This window comes from Cucumis melo, chromosome 4, assembly GCF_025177605.1.
Source record: "Cucumis melo cultivar AY chromosome 4, USDA_Cmelo_AY_1.0, whole genome shotgun sequence".
Taxonomy (NCBI): domain Eukaryota; kingdom Viridiplantae; phylum Streptophyta; class Magnoliopsida; order Cucurbitales; family Cucurbitaceae; genus Cucumis; species Cucumis melo.
This window is the reverse complement of record NC_066860.1, coordinates 3,491,128-3,500,006: the sequence shown is the minus strand read 5'-3', so window position 1 is coordinate 3,500,006 and position 8,879 is coordinate 3,491,128.

The window sequence follows — 8,879 nt, the reverse complement described above, 5'->3', positions numbered from 1 at the left end:
AGATTTTTGAAGCATGGTATTAAATTTTCATTGAAATGTCTCTATTTTTCTCTGTACTTTTACATTTCTTACAATTGTTATTTTTAATATACAATAAAACATGTAATAATCATATAAATAATAAATATGTTAGCCTCGTTGTTCATTCGTGTAGTTGAACCTGTGTTGGTTCGATCTCTAGAATCACGGCATCCATGCTTATACTTGATTTGAGAAATCGAAGCGGTGTTTTTGAAGTTGGAGTCTTCGAAAAAAACTTGTATCTTCAAATGAGCTTTTAAGTGTTCTTGAAGTTTGAAGTTGGAGTCTTAGAAGAAAATTTGTATCTTTAATGAACTTCAATGTTTGAGGGTGTCTTGGAAGAAAGTTTGAGGGTGTCTTGCAATAAAGTTTGTATAAGCTTCTTAATCTTCGAGAGTGTGTTCTTGAAGTTAGAGTTATTTATCTTTGAGGGTGTCTTGCAAGAGTTGAGGAGGGACAATTCTCTCTAAACTTCCTGAAGTCAAAAATTTTGCTTTAGAGATTTTTCAAAATTCTCCTCTTACACAAATGAAAACCTCCCTTATTTATAGAGTTTGGTGGGCTTTTATGCATTGAGCCTGGTCTGGTCCATGGACCCCTCAATCACGTGCATTTGGGTTATATTTTATTTTGGAGTAAATTAAGCTTATCAAAATAATTAATTTGATCCAATTGTCAGAATAAAGACACGTGACATAATTGTCCAATTTATCTTTAAATTTAATTTGGGACATTTAATTTGGGACATGTCAATTTTTAGTTAATCCCAAATACAATTATTTTAGTAAATTACGTATAATTTGTGATTGATTCCAAATTTTATTATTCAACACTGGTAATAAAATATTTATTTACTGTTTTAAGTTTTATTTTATTTATTTAACTCGTTGAAAATTATTTATTTTACTTATTTAACTTTTGTTAAAAAGTTAATTTTATAATTAAATTTAAAATTTGTTGAAAGTATTCGATTAAAATGAAAAAATGATGCTTTAATTTTTTTATGTATAATATTTTAATTTATGTAAAAAATGATTTCAAACATTTCTCGACTTTCCGATTCAATTTTGTACCTTATAGATTTATGACTATGAATAAGGTTGGCAATAAAATTGTCTATCTAATAGAAATGTAAGGTTTCAATTTTATATGCACCGCATCCAATTTTGGAAAATATTAATTAGATCAATCACTCATTAACGAAATTATAAAACCAAAAATTTATTAATATTTTATAAATTAATTAATTTATTAGACACAAAATTAAAAATTTATTAAATAATTTATAAAAAAAATGAATTCCATTTGAAAATTAATAAATTAAATTAATAATTTCTTTGGTTTTACATAAGTTCGATTCAGGAAGCGTAAAGTATTTAATATTTTTTATTATAATTGTAATAATAATTTATTTTTAGATGAATTGTTACGAATAGCACAAAAAATCAAACTATTTATAAGATATAGCTGTTCAGAAGTTGAATTTTGTGTTAATGTTCTATTAACGAAGTAAATAATATTTAATTAAACCAAAGTAATTAATTTGATCCAATTGTCAAATTTGTCTAATGTGTAATTAGTTCCAAAACGGAGAGAATTTGATAAATTTTATTATATTTTTTTTTTAAATAATTTTTTTCTATTCCTAATCATTCTTCAATTATATTTACTAAATTTAATTTATCCTTTTATATTAGAAAAAAAAAATCCTTAATTTGGTATGCATTTTACTTCTCTTTAAATACACCAACTTCTTTTTAAGTGCTTCTAACATGTGAGTGTGATTTTAATTCATATTGTAGTATGATAAACTACTTTTATCTTTTTGCATTTAAAACAAATAATTAAAAAAAGAACCTTAATTTGGTATGTATTTTACTTTTCTCTAAATACAGCAACCTTTTTGGTTCTACTAACATGTTAATGGATACTTTTAATATATATCATAGCATGTTAAAACCTAATACCCAAAACTTGTTAGGAAAATTAAAAAGATGGATAAAACCGTTAGAAAATAATTATAAATGTAGTAAAATTTTAGAATCATTCAATTTCAGACATGTGTTTGTCATTGATAGATTCTAATATTTTGTTATATATCCTAAATCATTTGGTGCATTTTGCTATATTTGAAAACAACTAAATTTATAATTAGTTTTTTTTCTAACATGTAATGATTGATTTTAATATCTAATATTTGTGAAAATAGTATATATTTATTTAAGCTAATTAAATTATGTTTTAGTTAAAATAAAATATAAAGAGGGAGTTTAGGACATTGAATTAGTTTATAGTCACTCGTTATTATAGAATTGTGGGTTATAATAACTTATGTTTTTGTATAGATTATTTTAGTTTGGAATACATTAGTATGTACTTAAGATGTAAAGTATTTTAGTTTGAAAAGATAACAGTAAACATTGTGGCAAATAATAAAGGGGGATGAATATAAAATAGATAAAAACTAGTAAGTAGTACCATAACAAATAAGAATTTTAGATAACGTTGACATTAGTTAAGGTAAGAATACAAAATAAAGTAGAAATGGTTGGTTGCAGTAGTAGGACCCCAAAACATGGGATGGGCTAAACCAAAATGAAAATGGGGCCAAACGACTCCTGAATGCCTTTTTTAGTACAACAAATAGATAAAAACAAACTTAAAGATAGAAGGGAGTTAAAATGAAGCGCAGAGGTTTTCGTGCCTATAGAGGGTGATCCTCAAACCACACAGTTGAATGCCAAAAACTATGAGCATGGGATGTCAACACATGAGCAACATAATTATTCTAACAATGACAACCCACGTAAAACCAAGAATAACATCAACAAATTCTTTGACCTCATTATCGTAACTAGCATTTGCAATCAAAAGGTCTCAAAGAATCTTGAAATTGGTTTCTGTCACACTCCATCCCGGAGCCCCTCCTCACAAGGCACGCAACGACAATATGAAGCCGACTGACATCGTTCTCCTTCTAACGATACCCATCGACCTGACTTAACTTGAACTTAAAACTAACTCTTTTTAAACATAGACATTGCAGAAAACATCTAAACCCTAAAAACATAAAACTTTATAACATCTTCAAGGCATCCAACCAATGGACTGTTTAAACAAGTTTTATGCAGACAGAAATGAAATCAAATTCTCAACAACACGAAAGTATAGCTTAACAATCCCAACTCAAATATTTCTTACTAGCCTATTACATATACAACAACTAAGTTCAATACTAATCTTAATTACAGACCATCATGTTTAAGATGGAAAGAAGTCGTACTAAAAAATCTTAAATCAAACTTCTACAAAGTAGGCAGATTTCTACTAGACATCAGAACTACGATCTTTACCTATAGGGGAAACAAAACATTGAAGGGCGAACTATAAAACCCCATAAGCGACAGCTTCTAAAAACAAAGCTGGCTTACTAATAACAAGTATGCAAATACTTATAAAGAAAACTTTGCATAACACTTTCTCTAGGCAAGTATTTCTAGCAAGCAACTCATGGCTTATGATCAACTAACATGACATTACTACATTCTGATAAGGTATGCCCAGTACCCATAACATCTTCTTTTCTAACTATAACTCTACGATGCAGTAGGACACACTCAGTACTTCCATCGTCTTTGTCATAGTGGGGCACGCCCGGAAGTACTCACGACAGCATTATTATCATGGACTACGCTCAACATGATTAACAATAGAATAATATTTTATGTGCACATAATATTATCATAGTCTTAGTCTCAAATCTCAGTCATACATCTAGTATTAATCTTAGAAATATCAAAACATTTAATCATGCTTTGCTTTTAAGTATAATTGCTTAAATCTCAACTTAGCTTAACTTGTACTTGGGTACTAGAGCTCTTAACCCAATGCCACTCTTGCATCATGCTTGCTAAAAAATATCTTTCACTTAGATATTTTCATAAACTCAGCATTCAAATATTTTTCTTAGAATTCACATGTTCAAAGGAACATATTTAACTTGAATGCTTTAAAACTTAAACCATGCATACTAATTTATAAATCTCATCAAAAACTTTTTCTAAACTTGAAACTCATGCTTTGTAAATCATTTATAATTCAAGCATAATTGAAATATTTTTAACTCAAAGCATGCTATAAATATAACTTAATAAAATAAGTTTTGAAACTCTTTTGAGACTCATTTTTGTCACGCACAAACTTTACCTAATTCCTTAACCTATAGATTTGTCTTATCTCCTCTTGTCTTGAAACAAGAAAACGCAAGTCGAACTTGGGTTCCAAACTAAGAGAAATTTCCTTAGCTTCATCTCTTTCCTCTTTCTACTCATGAAACCCTCTTCTAGCTCAATTTGATCTCTTTGGAGTCTTGGTCACCACGGCTTGCCCCCAAACACTTTTATAAGACTTTCCCTAACTCAAAATCAAGCTCATGTACAAGATTCAAAGTCTAATTAATCAGAAGACCCCCTAGCTAGCAAACCTTGTTCTTAAGCTTCTTAAACAAAAGAAGGAAAAGTTTGAACTTACTTGGATTAAACCTTAAAGCCTTAACTCTTCTCCTTCAGCTTAAACATGCCAAAACCCACACTTTTCGGATGTTTCTTGAAGGGAAACATGATTTTGATGCATGCTCGACTTTCTTTACTTGTTTTGGCTCAAAACCCTCCAGAATCTCCACCATTCTCAAGCTCTTATCCTTTCTTCTCTCTTTGAAGAAAATGGTAGAAAAAATGAGAGGAAAATGGTCTGAAGAGAAGTTTAAAACGATTCGCATCCACTTTACGTTAAAACCCTCATAAAGGAAACTTTTCAGAAATCCATCCGTCACATGCTTTTTAATGATCATGTCGAGATTGGCTCAAGATCCTCTCATTTCTCGACCAAAAAGGTCCAAAATCCTCCCAATAAACTTAAATAAATTTCTTTTAATTATGTCTCAAGTCTCGATCGAAATGCACTGAGATACCTTGAGAACACATCTCCAAAAACTTCTTATCTTTCATCTCAGCCGACAAGCACCAAAATGCTCGTACCTTAGCTCTGGGATTTATCTTTTGTCTTAAATCTCGTCCGAGATCTCCTCAAATTGTCTGAAATTGCCTTAACCAAAGCTCCTTGTCTTTTCTCTCGGCCAAACAAGACCGAGCCCTTGAGTCTTTGCCCTAGGATGAACAATCTGAGACTCTGATCATTGGCTCTTCTAAACTCCAGAATATTATCCCGAGATGCTTGACTTGGCCCGAGACTCTTCAGGCAACACTTAACCCTTCCTCAAGTCTTAGCAAGCAAATGGAATAGAAGATTCAGGTATTACAGTTTTCGACCCAAAACATGGAAAAATGTTGACCTTCGGTGCTTTGGAAAGACTGCTAAACATGGTGATGGTTATCGAACTCCACAATGCATGTAAAAACTAAGAGGGTGTTTGAGGTAAGGAGTGAGTTATTATAGTTACATGTTATATGTTATTATAATTGAGTTATATTAATTTGTGTTTTCAGTGTAGATTATTTTAGTTTGAGTTATAATAACGTGTATTTGTGGTGTAGATGATTTTAGTTGGGAAGGAAATGGTAAACATCGTAGAAAATAATAATAATAAAAAGATTAATGTCAAACCGTAAAAATTAGTAAATATTAGGATAATCTCTAAATAATATTTTACCGTACTTAAATGTGGTTATTATAGTCTTGCATAATCCCAAAATGACCTAAGTTTTTCCCCATAGTCAACATCATCACCTTTCTCGTAACAACAATGATGCCAATGCCCATTTCACCATTCACACAAATGGTATCATAGTTCACACCTTAACTGGACCAAGAGATTTAACTTCCCATTCGTAATTCTCCTCACCAATAAAGAAAATATTGGGTCGATCGTCTGATCAATGTTCTTACCAAAATGTCGAGTAAAACTTCTACAAAGGTTCAAATAGAGGAAGAGGAAGGAGATCATAAAAATAATTTTACTTGAAGAGAAAACAATAGGTTAAACCTATGCCAAATGGTCGAAGCAAGGATGGAGAGAGGCCTGTGCTTTGAGATTTTGTAAATTATTAAATAGTAAAAGAAACAAATTATTTAGGACGAGTTTGATAATCATTTAATTTTTTTATATATAAAAAGTTAAGTCTATCTTCTCTTTATGTCTTTCATTGATTTGCATATTTATTAAATACAATCTTAGCCAAATTCAAAAAAAACAAAAACAAAAGAAGAAAGTTTGAGGTGACATTAGTGTAATCAAGTTTAATTATAAAAAGTAAAAACAAAATGGTTAGGTCTTAGCTATTTATATCTTACCATATTCGTATTCTATTAATTAATTGATGAACTTATGCCTATAAACCGGACATTAGTTTACATAAATCGTTTCTTTAAAATCGAACATTCAAATCTTTCTAACCAACTTTGTTATATTAAAAGCTTTTTAACCCTTCAAAGTGAAGGATTGAATGCAAAGGTGAGAGATAAGGTTGAGCATGAATTGAAGATGGAAAGTTATCGTATCTACAAAGTAGAAATGGTGTGTGACACGCTTGCAAATTCCTAAACCAAAATTGACACAAAATACAATTTTCTAAAACATAAAAGTATCGTATGTTTAGACTTTCTTCAAGAAGCTTGGAATAATCACCTAAAAAAACACATAAAAGGTGATTAACAAAACAAAAAATGGTTAAATTGACCCAATTCCAATTTTAGTATTTGTATACATTGAATGGAACATGGTTAACACAACCCAAATCACTTTGTGAGTTTTGAATTGTTTGAAACCACGATACATCTTTGTTTTTGACAATTCTAACGATGTTTCATTGTTGGAATCATCCCAATACATAGTCAAATGATATTTTCCACAATTTGTTGAAATGATGAATTTGTAGGGACAAAAGTTTCAATAAACCGAAAAATTGTGATCACGAAAATCATCGTCTCATCTACTATCAAAACAAAAAGTGTTATTCATTGAAGAATCACAACAACAACAATTGACGAAAAAAGCAAAACGACAGATATTTGATACTTACTTTAGTGTGAATAAGATTTGAGTGTACTACAAGTTTGGAAAATAGTACCCAAAAATCATTGTAAAAATGCATTTGATTACGGACCGTTTGATATGACTTAATAAAAAGATTGTTTTTTTTTTCTTTCAAAAACTCACTTTTATTTATACTCTTTCGATGAAAATTGTTTAAAATACATATTAAAAATTATTTTAAATGATTATCAAACACTCTATTTTTTCTCTAAAATAATTTATTTTTAAAATTAAGTATTTGAAAATGTATTTCGTACATCTCCGGGTTGTAAATAGCAATAAAATAACAAATAACTTAAATTGAAAAAATACTGATAATATTAGAAAGAGAATGATTTTGAAAAAAGAAAAAAGAATAATCATTCAGAATAAGGAAAAGAAGAAGAACAAGGGCACGGAAATTTAGGATGAGGTCGTACTCTTTCTATTTGTGACCCAAAAATTGTTTAGAAAACTATGAATTAATTAGTCGAAGATGCGTTTGGTTACCTTTTGAAATTTTAAAACTTGAAATCAAAATTTGCAACTTGCATTTAGTTGTGAGTTTCAAAATGTAATTGCATATCTATGTTCATAATTTTTGAAAAAAAATAAAGCAATAATTTATTGTTTTTAAAAACTAAGCTATTTTAAAGGTTGTTTTTTAAAACTGTTTTAGAGATAAATATACTGAACACGTTTTAATTTCTTTGTTTGTACTTTTAGTTTGTGAAAATACTAAAATGAAAATGAATCATGAATTAAGTATAGTCTTCATTTTTTATATTTAGAATGAAGTTTTTTTTTTTTTTTGAAACAAATACTTAAACTTTGTCGTACAATCCAATTCCACTTTTAAATTTTATCGTAAATTACACATTGATTAACCCAAATTCAGAAAGAGGGTCTAGCCCAAGAAGACATTCGAATCTCAAATTGACACATAAGGAAAGGAATTCCTTAAATTGTGAGTTAGACGTTACATGTTTAGAATTTTTGCACAAAAAAGGACAATCCTCAAATCAAGCTAATTTTCCTTCCTGCATGACTTCCTATGGATGTTAACCTACGATACTACCATTCGGGGCACAAGTCCCAAGTGAGTGACGACCAAAGAGCCATATAAATAGTCAAGTTCCAATACTTGAGAAGGTAAGCAAATATCGTGTGTTTTAAACCTATTTAACACTTAACTTTGCTAACTTAGACATTGAATATATGTGGCACAACTTCTCGTATAAGTTAACGTAACTAGAAAAAAAATCCCTAGAGGACTAATCTCATAAGCTCGATACAAACAAGTCTTTATACCTTTCTTTCTTTAATTCTAGTGTATACTTGTCGTTTTAATTTCGTTTTTCAAAATAATATTTTCTTAATTTACAAAATTGAGGAATAAATATTTTGGGTTGGATAGAATATAATCCATTAATTAATTTTGCATGAACTAAATTTTTTGATTCAATAAAAGCATATGAATTAAATTGGAGATATAAAAATAACTCTATTAATAAATTCTCGTTATTTTACTTCAAATCTTTCGATCCCAGTTATCTTTAAGAAAATTGAATGATTAAAAATATAAAAATGAAAACGAAACTAAAAAATAGAAAATGGTAGATCAAAATGAGTTTCTTTCAATGATATTAACACGAATTTCATTGCTAAAATTCGAAGGTTCAATCTTCTGCTTGAGGTGGTTTATTAAAACAAATAAATAAAATATTACTTTTAGAAAAGTTGTGAAAATAAAATAATATGAAAAATAAAAAGATAAAATGAGAAGGATTAATTTGAAATAAACAAAAAATGAAAGGACCTAAAATTA